The 18738-nt window shown below is 41.6% G+C and overlaps 1 protein-coding gene across 1 annotated transcript in view; it reads left to right on the top strand.

Annotated features, from left to right (window-relative positions):
• ppt1 (palmitoyl-protein thioesterase 1 (ceroid-lipofuscinosis, neuronal 1, infantile)) overlaps nt 1-18738 on the top strand; it is an 847627-nt gene that overhangs the window by 460875 nt on the left and 368014 nt on the right. The window lies entirely within an intron of this gene.

The following is an 18738-nucleotide window of genomic DNA, read 5'->3' as shown; positions in this document are numbered from 1 at the left end:
CCAGCGAAGAACAGTTCCAGAAAGCAGGTAAGACAAAAACAGAAGCCAAACAAGTAAATAACAGGCTGAGAATGTGGTAGAATCTGAAAACATGGTAAAAATCTGACATTGGCTTTTCTTTCAGTTCAGAAGTTACCTTTTTGTCTGTGAACACTGTTTGCAGAAGTCAAGATTTGTTATGATGCACAGCGGCTTTTGAAAGGAGGTGGAAAAACAGGATTTATACCGACATAATGGGGTAAGTATGGCATCTAGCAGCAGGTGCGAACTGCTGAAGCTAACCATCCAAATAACCCCCTAGTGTGAATGCTAATAGAAATTCTATTTGTCAAGTCAAGCAGACTCGGGGAAATACATCTTTGAGGCTTTAACAGTCGAAAACGACATAGCATGTATTTAATCAGACATGCTTCAGATGATGCTTTGATATGAGGAATCTTTTTCCTCCGTCAGACTGATGAGCTGCATTGTTTTAGAAAGTAGTTATGACGTACTATTATCAGAAACCCTTTTGTATCTAATTAGCAGGTATTAATGAGATGTTAAAAACCAAAGTTTTGAAGCTTACCATGTTTTTCCCCCTTTTTTATTCAATTTAATTCATCTTTATTTCTGTCACGCTTTTGCAATGTAGATTGTTAAAGCAGCTAAACATGGAAGTTCTAGTAAATTGAAACAGTGTCAGTCCAGTTTTCAGAGATGAAAGCTTTAGGGAAGACTGAGGTGTCACGTCATTCATAATAATTATCTCATCAGCTTATAACAACCAAGCAAGCCATGTATATAAGCTCATCTGAACAACCTGTTTCACTGTATTCAGGTGACGTTGCGGTAGTTTCCCTCCATCCTCCCCATCACCACCACCAGGTCGGCCCAAGGTTTGTTTAACAGCCTATGGTTAATAAAGGGGCATTTATAATTGCACTACACTTTATATAAGCATGTTTATTTAACTAAATGTATTGCTGTTTGAATACAGTATGTCATTATAGATGTGTAGTGAATGTGCTGTAATCTCTCATATGTAATAAACTCAGACAAGTTCAGAAACCGTCACTAAAATATCTGTGATTGTGAACAAGAAAAGAATAAAAGGTCCAAATAAATTGTTAAAATAAAGGAGAAGTAGATCAGTTTGACTGTACAAGGGAAATACCTTCACACTGCCTGTGCTAAATCATTTGTCGTCGGTACGTAGGGGGGTGATCTGCTCTCGGGTTGCAGGTGGAAGAAGCTGCTGTACGAGGACTGACTGGGCCGCCTGTCAGTGCTGTGAGGTGGGGGAGTGGCCGGCGGCATCACACGCAGCTCGTTGAGAAGAGTAGGGACGGTACAGTATGGACAAATGACAGTCTACAAAAAAAAAATCTCCAATAACACACAAAAAAGTCGCTAGATTTGTCGCTAGGGGGGTCTAAAAAAATCGCTAAATCTAATGACAAAGTCGCTAAGTTGGCAACATTGGCGGCAAGCAATCAGAATGAAGTAGTCCACCGCTTGAGAGGTGTTCAGAGAACACAGACCTGTGAACTTTGGTTCCGACCACAGTTGTTCCCAAGAGTTTGATTATTGCGGTTGCCTGATTATCAATTATTGAAAATCGCGACGACGCAGGGCCCCCTAATCACGCGGGCCCCCCCCGCGGTGCGTGCCCTGCGGGCCCATCCGCTACGCCACTGACATTAAGGGCTCTATTTTAACGGTCCATGCATAGAGCGCAAAACGCAGGGCGCAAACACTTTCAGGGCGTGTCAGAATGCATTTTTGCTAATCTAAGGACGGGAAAATCTGCTTTGCGCCGTGGCGCATGGTCTAAAAGGGTTGAGTTCATTTTCTTAATGAGTTATAGGTGTGTTTTGAGATAAACTAATCAGAGTCTCATCTCCCATTCTCTTTAAGAGCCAGCTGCGTCACGCCATAAGCGCATTTGCTATATACAGGACGCAAAGTAAGTCTAAGTGGAAAAACTGAGCATTTCACTAGCAAACAGTTCACAGTGTTTTACCAGAAAACTGTTAAACAGAGCATCTACTGAGTGAGAATGAGAGATAATTGATCTACTTTCACTTTCGCTCGTGGATAGGGAAACCTTTATGCACAGACATCAATTAGTCTATAAATAATGAATTTTGTTTGTTAAGCGCAAATATTTGTCTCAAAACTATTTCTAAATTCAGTTTAATTTCCAGCAAACGAATAAATGAACAATAATAATGAAGTGTGCTAAAAAACAGTTATATCCTAAAACACATGCTGTGCCCCATATGGTCTAAAACCTGCAGGTGGGCAAATCTAAGCTTGTTTTTAATAAAACAAATATACATATGGATATAATAAATAATACTGCTAATAATAATAACATTATACAAAAGCAAATTACTATGAATGAACTGAAAAAGCCTCCCGAGATGAAAAAGGCATAAAAGCAGTGATTTTTCATATTTATGTAGGCTAGAAAATAATATGTTTTGTAATATTTTAATCCTTTATATTTATATTCTATATCTATTCTTATTATATAATATATATAACCTTAATATTACAATTTTTTCATATGTAAAGATATTTGCCTATTGCTCTCTTGTGCGTATTAAGCAGTGCGTTAGCGAGGCGCAACTCTGCGCTGGAGTTTAGACCGGGTTAGTTTTGGTCTAGTGAAAAATCTATTTTAGTTTCTCAAAATAGCAACGCGCCAGCGGTCCGCCTCAGAACGCCTTCCTTTTTAGACCAGAACACCTATGAGCGCACATATGAGCGCTGATGCATTTGCTATTTAAACAGCGTAGCGCAACGCCTCAAAACGACTCTTGCGCCAAGCTGAAACTAGCAAAAGACTATTGCGCCGGGTGTATGATCGGGCCCTAAATGTTCAAATGTTTATCTGCCTCCTAAAGTCTTTTGGGTAGAATTGAAGTTCAGTTTAGCTCAGTTCAGTGTGCTTTAATTTTTACTGCTTAGAGTCCAGACACTGAAGAGCAAATCCATCGATGCACAGCTCCACAAGTTCCAAACCAAGCAAATCAGTGGTGACAGTTGCAAACAAAACTTCTCCAACTAACAAAGTGAAGAAAAAAAATTATTATTTTACATCTCGTAAAAATGGGCATAATACGCCAACTTTAATGAGAAATCTCAATTTTAATTTTTAATTTTAAGCATCATCTGAAAATGTGTGTATTTGTCTAAAAAAAAAATCTAAAGATTGTACATTTTTTTTATTGTTTGTGTGCTGATGCATACGTTTTCTATAGCGCTGCAATATTATTATATAGAACACAAAGAGGAAGCAAGTTAAGATTGTGGAATATAGATTTTTCTCTGCTCTCTGAAGATGAAAGAAGGAAAGATGAAACAAATGCATGAAGTGCTCTTCTCTTGAAAGTGTACGTTTCTGACACCAGCCAGAGCTCGCCATGCTAAAGCTCATGCAGCAATGAATGTAAGGCCAATTTCAGTTTGGCATGAATTCAAACAAGATGAAACTGCTGAGGTGCGACTGTGTGAAGGAGCAGGCCAGTAAAGTGCAGATTTATCAGTGCTGTCAGTTCCAATATTTGTATTATTGTTGTTGTTATTTGGTATAAAAGCACTGCTGACAAAAATGACAAGAGCAAGCAAACACCCCTAGATTAGAAAAAGTTGGCACTCAAATGCATCCTACATATGAGAGAAATATTTATAAACACTTTCATTTTTTAGAATTCAAGAGTTCACACTTAGCTGAGGATTGATTGTAAGGCTTGTTTGGCATGCAGTCCCGGGAGAGAGCCCTGAGCTCATAAGACCCTCAAGCCCAGGGCTCCCTCCCGTTTGCAAGGCGAGAGGGGAGTTTGAGCTCAGGTAGATTTCGAGAACTCCTCTGCTGAAGATAGTGATAGTGATTGCTCTTAAGAGGTAACTACTTACTAGGAGCATGTCTATGGTGCTGATTTAGACAGTGACGTAGCGGACGGGCCCACAGGGCACGCGCCGCGGGGGAGCCCCGCGTGATTAGGGGGCCCTGCATCGTCGCGATTTTCAATAATTGAAAATCCGGCAACCGCAATAATCAAACTCTTGGGAACAACTGTGGTCGGAACCAAAGTTCACAGGTCTGTGTTCTCTGAACACCTCTCAAGCGGTGGACTACTTCATTTTGATTGCTTGCCGCCAATGTTGCCAACTTAGCGACTTTTGGCCGCTTTTCAGACCCCCCTAGCGACAAATCTAGCGACTTTTTTGTGTGTTATTGGAGATTTTTTTAGAATGTCATTTGTCCATAACTGTACCGTCCCTACTCTTCTCAACGAGCTGCATGTGATGCCACCAGCCCCTCCCCCGCCTCACAGCACTGACAGGCGACCCAGTCAGTCCTCTACAGCAGCTTCTCCCACCTGCAGCCCGAGAGCAGATCACCCCTCTGCAAACCGACGGCAAATGATTTGGCACAGGCAGTGTGAAGGTATTTCCCTTGTACAGTTAAACTTTATTTTAACAATTTATTTGGACCGTTTCTTCTTTTTTTGTTCACAATCACAGATATTTTAGTGACAGTTTCTGAACTTGTCTGAGTTTATTACATATGAGAGATTACTGCACATTCACTAACGTTACACATCTATAATTATATACTGTATTCAAACAGCAATAAATTTAGTTTAATAAACATGCTTATATAAAGTGTAGTGCAATTATAAATACCCCTTTATTAACCATAGGCTGTTAAACAAACAAATGGTAGAACGTGATGACGTCAGTGATATGCAAATTGACGTATGACGTATTCCTTACCCAAACCGGGTGAAACTCGTGAGCTCAGGGAGAACGTGTAAACTCCGCACAGAAACGTCGGCTGGATTGGTAAGGACTAGAACCAGTGAGGCTTGTGAGGCAACAGTGCTAACTACTGGGTTACCGTGCCACCCATCTAGGAAAGGAGGAGGAGTAGGGGTACAAGGGGGATTCTTCAAAACTAAGATGGCTGTCATATTGAACTTAGGGTATTTATAGTGGCTTAGGAAGCGTCTAGTTCTAGGAACCGTCTAGGCGGGACTGGCTGCACGCAATCATAGGCACGTGATCCTCTCGAAATTAGTCAATAAATAAACTTCATTCAGCATGCTAGAAAATAACAGTATTTACAACTGTTAAGACATCAATAGTTGTACATATTAATGAATTATTTTACAATTACACCAATGGTGCTAGCTCATATTTACAATGAAACAATTTAATTTGACAAATTAATTATATAATTCTATTAATATACATCAGTGTGTGTGTCTTGATTGTTTTTAAATTTACTCTTAGATGTAAATTTGGCAGGAAATAGTCATGTATTATTAACCTAAAGGCCCGTGCACACGAGACGTTTTTTGCTCGCGTTTTGCGTCGACGTTTAACGCCTCGCGATTAAATAAAGGGCGTCAATGTGATCGGGCACACCAACGCGCAAAACATTTTTTTTTAAAAACGCCTCGTTTTTTTGTTTTGACGCGCTGTGTTAAAACCTTCTCCACTAATCAGATCGGCACTTTTGTTCACGTGCACGGAGCTCCTGAAATTACAGTAAACAGCACTAGGAGGCGCTCAAGTGCAAAACTGTCAATGCGAGCGCACATTGAAGAAGATGCCCAGAGGTGATATGAACGTGGAGCTGCTTATTACACTGGCGAACAATAATCATTTCTTCATCACAAGAGCTGAAGCTGCTGCTTGAACCATCCCATAGATATATATACATTAGATGTCGCCTGGCCTATTGTTGTCTATTGGACGGAATGCGTCAATAGCGCCGCCATCTTGCTACAGGGTAGCGCTCCTTTGAAATGAATGCGGGACCAAGGTACAGTGGAGGACTGTGGCCATCCAAAGCCAGAGATATACACATATACACATATATCTATGATCGGGAGTTTTCCTGGATGTTAGTATGTAAATTTTTTTTCTAATTACGAAAATTATGATTTTACATCACTTTTCTACATTGATGGATCAGTGATTGCACGGGCATTCCTGACAAAAAGCTTGTGTTTGTGTGTATGGAAATGTACTATTCACCCTCCCTGTTAAATTTGATCTAATCATGTCCTGAAACACAGCTCCTCTCCTGCTTTCACTGCTCATACTGACGGAGAGAGCGATTCGTTTGTGAATGAATCCCCCGAACGACTCTTTCACTAACGTTAGCTGACAATAATACAAGTTTCTGGCAGCGCAGCATCTCGTTGTCATATTTCTTTTGCATTGTTTGCTGATTTTATTCAACAAAACTAGCATAAGCCGAGTGTTTAGTGCGAGTTTGAGCTGCTTTACCTTATGGTGAATGCAGTGACTGTTATCATCAATAACGCTACCTGATTAGCACAAAAGTCCAGAACATACAAAAACAGAAAAAAAACTTAATATTACCTATAAAATGTTCTGCCTTTGTGCTTTGTTTTCTTTGTTTGCTCGTTACTACACCCGTAGACAGCGCTAAAGTCCTGCATCTTTACGCAATAACACTGTCTTGACTAGTGCGGTTGAATGACGTTTGTCCTGGGAGCACTGTACCAATGTGGCGGCGCTATTGACGCATGCTCAGGGTCCCTATGCGATATCTAGTGTTTATATCTATGGAACCATCCATGCTTATTCGAGTCACCAGTAACTTTAACAATAAGCATGTGAACGGCCTTTCCTCCTCTTCTTCTGTGTTATAAGCAGGTGTCAGAAGCTTATAGTTGTGCAGCGCCATCTAACGTCAAAAGAGTGATTTAACATACTCTTCTGCTTGACGCCAGTGAAAAGCGCTTGGGTTTGAACACTGAAAAACATCTCGTAAAACGCTGCCGATAAACGCAAATAAAAACGTCCCGGTGTGTAGGAGCCTTAAAATGAGAAAGACTACTTTCAGAAAGTCGTGTTTGGTAACCCCTGGTCAGTGCGATGATGCGCAAACAAAATGGCGATGGTTGGCCACACCTACTGGAAGCTTCTTTTGGGTTACTGGTAGCAACCTATGGGTGACGTCAAGGATACTACGTCCATATCCTTTACAGTCTCAGGTTCAGACCAGGCATTCGGACCAAGTGAGAAAGACCCCTAATGCTTTTAAAAAACCCGCTTATCTTAATCTGCACAAAATGATATGCAAACATTGACATATACATTATCAACGCATGCAAATACAAAAATGCTTGCTATAATTCTCCTGTTTAATCATGGAAACACTGTATACTTTAAATATTTCCATCAGTCAAACAGTCTATGGCAAACACGCTTTTTATTATCAGCAGATTTGAGTGAATCTCCACCTCCGAAATCCCATTTGAACCCCTGTTGTGTAAATGTGCAATATTTTAATCTCCAGCCGAGCAGAAAGCACCCGAGAACAGGAAGATGCAGAAGTTTAATCCTGTAGTCGAGCGCTTTTACTTCCGTCACAGTCGAGCTGAGGTTCATGTCCAGTCTTTCATCTCAGCACCGACGCGTTTTATATCACAACAGCTTCGGGCGCGTGTGCTCTTTGAGACCGACCAGCAATTTTTTCTCTTTCTACATCATTTCACGCCAATAGTGAGATCAAGGTTACTAGTAAAAGTTCTCGTTTGGCGCGGTAAACTGAGAGATGACACCGCAGCGTTTTGTAGCGCTTCTAGCATAACACTTAAAAGACGGAGACTGCAGGGCTTCACAGCAGAGAGAGAGAGAGAGATAAAGAGAGAGGTATACAAAGAGCACAACCAGTGTGAAAAACCCAGGCACTTACTTACTTACTTTCAGCCCTAAATCACATCTTTCATTCAACCTGTCCAGCTCATATAGTGGAAGAAACATTTCGGCTGTCCGTAAGTGAAGAAACAGCCAGATAACAGATTGAATAGAGCTTTTCAAAGAATCGGTTGATCTGGTATATAAAAAAATACTTGTAGTAATAATCTATAGTTAGTACTATGGACCCTTTTCACATTTTCTCAGTAGAGGAAGTGCTCATAGTTGGCTAAACTTAGGGTGCTTTCACACCTGTGAATCGATTCAGTTGTTCCGAAACAGAGATTACAAATGTTACATTGTTGCTCTTTGCTCTTGGAGCGGTTCGCTTTCACATTGCAAAGTTTCTAATCGGACCAAAAGAGCTAAAACAAGTCACGTGTGAGTAAACTCTCCTCACATTGGTCAGAGTGTCAGGGTTTATTTTGCAGCGTCCCGCTCAGCTGTCAGGAGAGGTGGTGGTTTGATGGTGATTGACAGGCTGTGCGCGCGATGTGTCTGAGGAGAGATGCGGTGGGGAGGGGTGAGAAGGGTGCGCGACGTAGCCTATTTGAGGACCGGGAGGGAGACGCAAGATTACCGGGAGATCATCACTCGTTTGCGGGCATCCGGAGGCTCGCGAAACTTCCCGCCATGCTCATATTTCTCTCTTCATATAGCTGTATGTCTATTAGATATCCATAAAACACTGTGATATAACCGCGCTCGGATCGGATCGCTTTCTCACTGTAATCGAACCGCTCCAGGGTTCGTTTCAATCGAGCCGAGACCACCTCATTCAAGCGATCTCGGAGCGATTACTTTGGCGCGTAACAGAGCATGACTGCCCTGTTCACATATGCCAAACGAACTGCGCTAACTGGGCAAACGAGACACGTTCCGAAACAAAAGTGTAGGTGTGAAAGCGCCCTTAGAGAGCAGGGAATTAAATTACATTCGTCTTTATTTCTATAGCGCTGTTACAATGTAGATTGTGTCAAAGCAGCATAACATAGAAGTTGTAGTAATTTGAAGCTGTCAGTCCAGTTTTCAGAGTTGAAGTTCAGTTTAGTTAATTTCAGAATGAAAGTCCAAACACCGAAGAGCAAATCTATTGATGCGCAGCTCCACAAGTCTCAAAACAAAACAAACCAGTGGCGACAGTGGTGAGGAACAAACTTCACCAACTGATGAAAGTGAAGGAAAACACCTCAAGAGAAACCAGGCACAACCATGCCCACTCCAGAGGCTGGAGAAAGCTGGAGGTCCATCGTGGAGAAGCTGTGGGTGTGAGTTGGTCACCGGTGGGTGTTCAGGGGTCAATGCGAGACTCGTCTGTCTCATGCTCTCTACTCCTCCATGACCACCACAGTATTTGCTCGGGATACGGCCTAGTCCAGGATTATGGAGAACTCGAGATAAGGAAAAATTGACTAACATAAGCATAGATGTCTTTATATTGTCTTTTGGGAAGTGTTCATGGCTTTGGATGCCCTAATTAATGCAGCCTAACAGTTCTTTTAGAGGATTAGAAGAGTACAACAATGGGAGAGTACAGCAGATTATTTTTTACAATCCTATTTGCAGAAATAATAAAAGAAAAACTCCACGATGATGTTTTCAAGACTATCAGAAATTTTTTTTTTAATTGTGTGAGACTGATCAGGGTGCAAACTACAGGGGAGCTAGGGGGAGCTCGGCTCCCCTAAATAAGGCATGAGGAAACTGAAAACATGATTTGTGAAATTTTAGGGGGTCTCAAAAATATTGACTGTGTTATTTTGACTTGCGGTTTTAGTATTGTGTAATTTGATCATGGATTATTATGTGTAAAAATGCAAAAATAGCATTTAATCATGCATGACGGCGATTTACACCTCACCTAAAAAAAGAGACTGTCCTCGCTGCAGCTTGATGACGTAGATTACAAGGTCCTCTATGTAGTTGACGATCGCTTACACCTCCCCCTACCCTAAACCCAACCGTCACAGTAGAATGGGCATTACCTTAGTGGGCGGTACAAGATCCGCTATGTAGTTGACGACAGCCTACACCTCCCCCTAGCCTAAACCAAACCATCACAGTAGCATGGGCGTTACCTTAGTGGGCGGTACAAGGTCCGTTACTTAGTTGACGATCACCTACACCTCCACCTATCCTAAACCCAACCGTCACAGTAGAATGGGCGCTACCTTAGTGAGAGGTACAAGGTCCGTTACGTAGTTCACAATGGCCCACACCTCCCCCTACCCTAAACCAAACCATCATAGTAGCATAAGCATTACCTTAGTGAGCGGTACAAGATCCACTATGTAGTTGACGACAGCCTAAACCTCCCCCAACCCTAAACCCAACTGTCACAGTAGAATGGGCGTTACCTTAGTGGGCGGTACAAAGTCCGTTACTTAGTTGATGATCGCCTACACCTCCATCTACCCTAAACCCAACCGTCACAGTAGAATGGGCGTTACCTTAGTGAGTGGTACAAGGACTGTTACGTAGTTCACAATGGCCCACACCTCCCCCTACCCTAAACCCAACCATCACAGTAGCATAAGCATTACCTTAGTGGGCGGTACAAGATCCGCTATGTAGTTGATGGCAGCCTACACCTCCCCCTACCCTAAACCAAACCGTTACAGTAGCATGGGCATTACCTTAGTGAGCGGTACAAGGTCCGTTACATAGTTGACGATGGCCCACACCTTCCCCCAACCCTAAACCAAACCATCACAGTAGCATAAGCATTACCTTAGTGGGCGGTACAAGATCCGCTATGTAGTTGATGGCAGCCTACACCTCCCCCTACCCTAAACCCAACCGTCACAGTAGTATGGGCATTACCTTAGTGAGCGGCACAAGGTCCATTATGTAGTTCACGATGGCCCACACCTTCCCCCAACCCTAAACCAAACCATCACAGTAGCATAAGCATTACCTTAGTGGGCGGTACAAGATCTGCTATGTAGTTGACCATAGGCTACATCTCCCCTACCCTAAACCCAACAGTCACAGTATCAAGGTCTGCTAAGTAGTTGACGATCACCTATGTCATTAAGCTGCAGGCTGCAGCGAGGACATCTTGTAAAAAAAGATAACTACACATACTATTCTTGTCATGAGCATCAAGGTGTGGAGGCGCTGAGCAGTCCAGTCATGTCAAAGACTGACAGCCAGCAGCTTTCATATGGACGTTGAGACACTGCTTATTCATTTTCCAAAAGAAATGATGTGACGTTGTGTTTCGTTGTATTTGATTCATACAGTAGACCAATACAATGTTCTTTTTTAAAACACCGTGACATTGCTGTAAACATGTTGGACAATTAAGCTAAAAGAAAGGTAAAGGAGCCCCTTTCAATGGTGTTTCTTTTATTTTCTAATTCGCGATTATGTTTTATCAGAGTGTTCCTGTGTGTTTTCCCCTAGTAGCAAAGAGTTCTGGCCCAGATTTGGCATAAAGCTGGCACAGCAGGCATTCATCCGGCACTGGCATACAGCATGTGGGCCAAACATGGCCCGGGTTTGGCAGAGGTGGCACCGTCTTTAAGGCGGCACACAAGATTTGGGCCAGATGAAAAACGTAGTATTTGGCCCAGATTAAAAAATTTGATAAGTGGGCCATGTGAGTTTGGCCAGTCTTGACCCACATTTAAAATACACTAAAATCATTTTTGAGTAAAGAAAAAAAATTCTACCAATCAGGTCACTTTGAGAAAAAGCCTGCCCATAGTGTGCCTAAAGCGCATCACTCTATGGGTTTATCAATTTCATTGCAATCGTGACACACCAGCCTATCTGGCCCAGTTCAGGCCCAGCTATGAGTTATTAACTTGGCTGAGACTTGGCCCAGATATGGTCCATGTTTGGCCCTTGTCTGGAAGCCAGATTTGGTCCAATCATGTACCGTAATTCACTGCGGCATGTGGGCCAAGCAAAACCTGATTGTGTGGGCCAGAGCTGGGCCAGAGAAATTTTGCTATGTGGGTTATAGCCTACATTGTTGTGGCAAGGGACCTGTAGATGTGCATTTACAAACAAACAGAAGACACTTTTCTTCATTTGGCAAAAAAGCTCTTTAATCATGACTATAAAGAAGTTTGTCCAAATCCCTCAGAAATTGTCACGTTTGTTTAAATCGCATTCCAGTCAAAGGTTTATATGACTGTTTTCAATCTCTATTGAAAATACAGGGGTAAAATACATTTCCAAATTTTAAAGACGTGATGTGGAACATTTTTATTTAATGCAGCGCTTCTTGTCCGGTCTAAGACCCACTTTGCATTGGATATCAATCAGAAAGTGAAGATCGCAGATTTTTAAAAGAAATCAGATCTTAAATGTGAAGATTTTTCAGTGGCCCTGACGTACTTGTGCTAGCTGATTGAATTTTTAAAGACTGTGTGCATATATTTCATTTAACTTGACCCACAGTGCTTTGACCCGTTCAGTCATGTGACCAAAGATAGAGTTTAGAGCAAAACAAAGGTGAGTAATTCTCATTTTTGGGGGGGGAGCTATCGCTTTAACTCATCACCCTAGCTTGCTGTACACTGTGTGGAAGAGAAGCAGTCAGTCGTGAGTTTCCATCTCTGGCATGCCCAGCGTTCTCCGTTCCTGCAGATCCCACACTGTTGTTCTCATTTCCCACTGGCTGCAGATTCAGATTGCAAATGCACTCATGGTTACTCAAGAGAGCGAGTGCAGATGTCTCTGCTGTGTTTCTGTCTCTCGTCTGCATCTGCCCGCATCCGTGCGCTAATGAGATTCTTAGAGGCCTGATTAAACACACGCCGCTCGAACCTCAGCTGTGACGAAAACAGGCCCGTCCAACGCTGTGGAGGACATGACCTGCAAAACGCTGACTAAAACGCAGTTTAACTCTCCCATTGTCTTAGAATTCTGTATACACCGTTCATCGTAAAGCTGAAAAATGATCCGCATTCACTAAAATAAAGCAGCTAAATCTTCACATGAAGAAACAACCTCATCTTCATCACAAACTGTGAATATTTAGGTTTTCCCTCATCAGTGAGTTTTCATAAATGTTTATTTAGAGGCTTTTTAAATAAAGGGTCTGTATTCACTGGCCACTTTATTAGGTACACCTGTCCGTCTGCTTGCAAATTTCTAATTAAATTCCAATCACATGGCAGCAGCTCAATGCATTTAGGCATGTAGACATGGTCAAGACGATCTGCTGCAGTTCAAACCGAGCATCAGAATGAGGAAAAAGGTGATTTAAGAGACTGAACGTGGCATGGTTGTTGGTGCGAGACGGGCTGATCTGAGTATTTCAGAAACTGCTGATCTACTGGGATTTTCTTGCACGACCATCTCTAGGGTTTACAGAGAATGGTCCGAAAAAGAGAAAATATCCAGTGAGCGGCAGCTTTGTGGGCACAAATGCCTTGTTGATGCCAGAGGTCAGAGGAGAATGGCCAGACTGGTTCCAGCTGATAGAAAAGCAACAGTAACTCAAATAAGCACTCGATACAACTGAGGTCTGCAGAAGAGCATCTCTGAACACACAACACATCCAGCCTTGAGGCGGGTGGGCTACAGCAGCAGAAGACCACATGGGGTGCCACTCCTGTCAGCTAAGATCAGGAATCTGAGGCTACAATTTACACAGGCTCAACAAAACTGGACAAAAGAAGATTGGAGAAATGTTGCCTGGTCTGAAGAGTCTCCATTTCTGCTGCCACATTCGGATGGTCTGATCAGAATTTGGCATCAACATGAAATCATGGGTCCATCCTGCCTTGTTTCCTGCCTTGTATCAACAATTCAGTCTGGTGGTGGTGGTGTAATGGTGTGGCAGGTATTTTATTGGCACACTTTTGGCCCATTAGTACCAATTGAGCATCGTGTCAACGTCACAGCCTACCTGAGTATTGTTGCTGACCATGTCCATCCTTTTCTCACCACAGTGTACCCATCTTCTGATGGCCACTTATAGCAGGATAACACACCAAGTCATTAAGCGCAAATCATCTCAGACTGGTTTCTTGAACATGACAATGAGTTCGCTGTACTTAAATGGCCTCCACAGTCACCCGAACTCAATCCAATAGAGCACCTTTGGAATGTGGTGGAAGGGGAGATCGTGATCGCATCGTGGATGTGCAGCCGACAAATCTGCAGCAACTGCGTGATGCTTTCATGTTGATATGGAGCAAAATCTCTGAGGAATTTTTCCAGTACCTTGTTGAATCTATGCCATGAAGGATTAAGGCAGTTCTGAAGGCAAAAGTGGTCCAAACCAGGTTCTAGTCAGGTGTACCTAATAAAGTGGCCGGTGAGTGTATTTTCTAATATTATATGTACCTGTGTTAGCAAGACAATATTCTTAAAAGTTAAAGCCGCAGATTGTCATTGTGTGTGTGTTAGAGTGTGCATGTGTGTGGTCAGTAGTTTTTGTGGTGGTTTTATAGCTGGCCTGGTAAAACCGGCACCCGTTGTACCATAAATATGCACAGTCTTCATGAAAATTCATTTATTCATTCATTCATTTATTCATTCATTTTCTTTTTGGCTTAGTCCCTTTATTAATCAGGGGGTGCCACAGCGGAATGAACCGCCAATTTATCCAGCACATGTTGTGCCCTTCCAGCTACAACCCAACACTAAGAAATACCCATACACACTATTGTACATGCTCACATACACTACGGCCAATTTAGTTTATTCAATTCACCTATAGCGCATGTGTTTGGACTGTGGGGGAAACTGGAGCACCCGGAGGAAACCCACGTGAACACTGGGAAAAAATGCCACCTGACTCAGCTGAGACTCAAACCAGCGACCTTCTTGCTGTGAGGCAATTGTGCTAACCACTGCACCACCATGCTGCCCCCTTCAAGAAAAGATGAAAATCAAAGTTTGGGGGGGGGGGGGGGGGGGTAATTTTATAAAACTTCAAAATCAGAAAAAAAAAAAAATCCTGTCGTTAAAATGGTGCACGGGTCATTTTTGACCCATAAGGGAACTGGATGGTTAACTAGACAACTAATCGAGAAGGATGGCGTAGGAGGGAGAGAGAGAAAGTTTGCATCCCATTGTTGCTCAAGGTCACTTTCCTTTCCGCTTGCTGAAGAACAAGCATCTGAGGCTTGATGGATGTCTCATTCTGGCCTGACACTGTGTGCACCGTATGAGAGTGAATGCATGACAAAGCACTCCACAGTAAAGCTCACGAGAGAGTTATGATCATTTCCAATTAAAAGTAAGCAATTCGGTTGTCATACCGGGGAGTAATGGAAATTCATATTCGGACTCGAAAACCCCTCACCCTAAAGGTAATATGATGGAAATGACTGTCCTTATTCGTTCCCCCAAAGCACCTGTGATTTATGCAAAATATTTCAAGAGGTTGCACTGTTGCCATTACAGCCAAAGGACAAGGTAAGGGCATCATGCATGGCTCATGTGCACTAAACAGGCAGCAGATCACGTTTAGGTTCACTCCACATGAAGACTTTCAGCTCTACAGAATGAGATAGAATCAATAGAAACTCATTTATTTTGATTCACCTTTAGGTGTATATTGGTAACAAATAAAATACCTCAAAGTTTTGGGGTATATTTATAATCAAAAAATGATTTGAAGAGTCTATTTGTACTGTTTTTGGTCTATTGTAGATTAATCTGGCAACGCAGTGTAGTAAGTAGTGCTGTCGCCTCACAGCAAGAAGGTCGCTGGTTCGAGCCTCGGCTCATTTGGCATTTCTGTGTGGAGTTTGCATGTTCTCCCTGCGATTGCGTGGGTTTCCTTCGGGTGCTCCGGGTTCCCCCACATTCCAAAGACATGCAGTACAGGTGACTTGTGTAAGCCAACTTGTCCGTAGTGTATAAGTCTGTGTGGATGTTTGCCAGAGATGGGTTGCCGCTGGAAAGGCATCCGCTGTGTGTGCTGGATAAGTTGACGGTTCATTCCGCTGTGGCAACCCCAGATTAATAAAGATACTAAGCTGACAAGAAAATGAATGTAGATTAATCAATAATTACACTAAAGCGCCAGTAGGTGGCGACTAGTGCTTGTATTAGTATTGTATCGGCAGCTAGCTCTCTGCAACTCTCACATGGTCGCCCACTGAAGCTAAGCAGGGCTGCGCCCGGTCAGTACCTGGATGGGAGACCACTTGGGAAAGCTAGGTTGCTGCCGGAAGTGGTGTTAGTGAGGCCAGCAGGGGGCGCCCAACCTGCGGTCTGTGTGGGTCCTAATGCCCCAGTATAGTGACGGGGACTCTATACTGCTCAGTGAGCACCGTCTTTCGAATGAGACGTTAAACCGAGGTCCCGACTCTCTGTGGTCGTCAAAAATCCCAGGATGTCCTTCGAAAAAGAGTAGGGGTTTAACCCCAGCATCCTGGCCAAATCTGCCCACTGGCCTCTGTCCATCATGGCCTCCTAACCCTCCCCATATCATGATTGGCATATCATCACTCTGTCTCCTCTCCACCAATCAGCTGGTGTGTGTGTGCGGTCTGGTGCAAAATGGCTGCCGTCGCGTCATCCAGGTGGATGCTGCACACTGGTGGTGGATGAGGAGATTCCCCCCCATTGTGTAAAGCGCTTTGAGTGCCCAGAAAAGCGCTATATAAATGTAACGAATTATTATTATTATTATTATTATTATTATTATTATTATTATTATTATTATTATTATTATTATTATTGTATCACACTGAAAGCACTTTTCAGTACTGATAACGCGAGGCGCAACATACTGCCTTTTTTTATTCTACAATGAGCAGTGCACTGTGCTTTTTATGGAGCTAGGGAATCACCAAGAACAATGTCTTGGTGCTGGAGTGCATGACTTTGGGGAATTTGTTTGTACAGAGCATTTTTTTAGCTGCAAATGCAGAGCACTCAATCAAAAACACAAGGTGCAGGACGAAACATCAAAGTGTTTGTTTCCTCAGCTATAAGCATTTGTTTTTGTAGAGAGGGGTCTGGATGCAGACCTGGTGCAGTGCAATCTGAGCTGCATCCCATGCTTTTTAATACGCTGATCTAACCCCACCCCTAACCCTACCGTCACAGTGACGTCACTCACTCTATTGAGTGCATTGTGTCTGCCATTGAATTGCTGAACGATGCAATCTCAGCTTACATTATAAAGGCTGCATCCAGATACTATTGTTGTTGTCAATGGTGGGTCATGTTTTTTGAGCACCTGCAGTGTAGTGGCGTTTTGTGCTCAGAAATGTTTGAAGTTGAAAAATAAGCGATTAGTGTCGATTTTTACATATAGTTATTGAAAATTTAATTAAAGATTACTTGTATAGTGCTTTTCACAATAATTAGCGTTCTTTACAAAAGGTGCATATTGTTTCTACATTCATTCATTCATTTTCCTTTGGCTTAGTCTCCTTATTCATCAGGGGTCGCCACACTGGAATGAACCACCAACTTATCCAGCATATTTTTTACGCAGTGGATGCCCTTCCTGCCATTCCGCTGTGGCAACCCCTGATAAATAAAGACACTAAGCTAAAGAAATTTAATAATTCCAAATCAAGGTTAGTGAAGGGCAATATTTAAACTTTAATCTAACTTGTCTTTTCAGCACAGCTGTCACAAATCCTCCTATATGAACCTCTTGAGATGATTTCAAATTGACCAACCAAGGCATGCTTAAAGTTTAATTCAAGTAAATGAACATAACAGGCTATTTAAAAAAAAAAGTTTATTAAAAGTCAACATGAGGTTGTCCTGCTGCCAGTAAATACCTTTATTTTTGCTGTTCTTTACAATAGCATGCTTTTCTTGGATCTACTATAATGGTACTTAATGGAGAAAATACAATATACTGATTATTTTATGGTTTAACCTAATCTATCAGCTGTATTTATAAGTTTTTCCCTTACATTTACTGTATTGAATAGGTGTTAGTTTTGTTCACCATTATTGGGAATGGTTTATTTCAGGTAAATGAAAATAACATGAACATATTTATTAAAAATGTCTTACAAATAAGGTCCTGCTGCCAGTAAATAGCCTTTACTTTTGTTTACTTTAGCCTTTACTTTACCTCTGCATAATAACATGCATTTTTCAGATCTGCTTGGGTCCTTCACTGAATGGAGAAAACACTTGATCTTGGTTCATTAACCTAATTTGTCAGCTGTATTTTGTGTTTTGTATGTTTGTTTGTTTTTTTGTTTTTTGTTTTTGTATGTGTATAAAATAGTAGGTGTTAGTTTTGTTCACCACCAATATGAAAAGGAGTAAATATATGAAAATACACAAGATCTGCAGCAGAAAAAAATCATAAGAAATCAAAATGCATCAAGCGCATATTTCTTGTGTGCTTTCATCCTTGCTGGAGGTAGTGTGGGGTTATCCAGCATCAGATTTAGGATGGAGTAAGACTACCATCTGCTGGCTCGAAATGGGATTCATCTACGCAGTGCATTTAAAATCTGTACATTTGAGCAATTGTTATTTCATGAATATGTAAGTCATAACTTAGTATGCTATATTTCAACAAACCATGTTCTTATTAACTTTTCATCTAATTAGGGGGAAATTATTGGGTATTATATGTTTTACCGTGTATTAGGCTACGACATTTACCTCTAATAATTAATTAAAATCTTTTACATTTTACATATTTTTAAATGAACGTAAAACATTTTAGATTCGTATTCATTTGTATATAAAAATCACTTCGGTCTTTCGAGATGTTTTATTTGAATATTTTATTGTATAAACTTTACAAGACCATATAAATTTAAAATATGGTATAAAATTCCTTTTTATTATCATTGCTTAGAAACATTTTACATGAATAAATGTTTTATTGTTTTAAAATTAAGCCCCAAAGGGTGTGAAAATAGGGGGAAAGTTACAAAAGTTATTTCAATACAATATAATCTAATGAGGGAGTCTTTGCAGATTGTTTGCATTAAGCATGATAGCACTGAAAATAAAATGTACAGATGTGACATTTAATAAGACAAATATTATTTTGTGGTGGAAGTTAAAGCCATAGAGTTTGTTTAATGTATGTTT

Source organism: Danio rerio, chromosome 19 (assembly GCF_052040795.2).
Source record: "Danio rerio strain M-AB ecotype USA chromosome 19, GRCz13ab, whole genome shotgun sequence".
In the NCBI taxonomy this organism is placed as follows: domain Eukaryota; kingdom Metazoa; phylum Chordata; class Actinopteri; order Cypriniformes; family Danionidae; genus Danio; species Danio rerio.
This window is presented reverse-complemented; position numbering and strand designations above follow the sequence as displayed.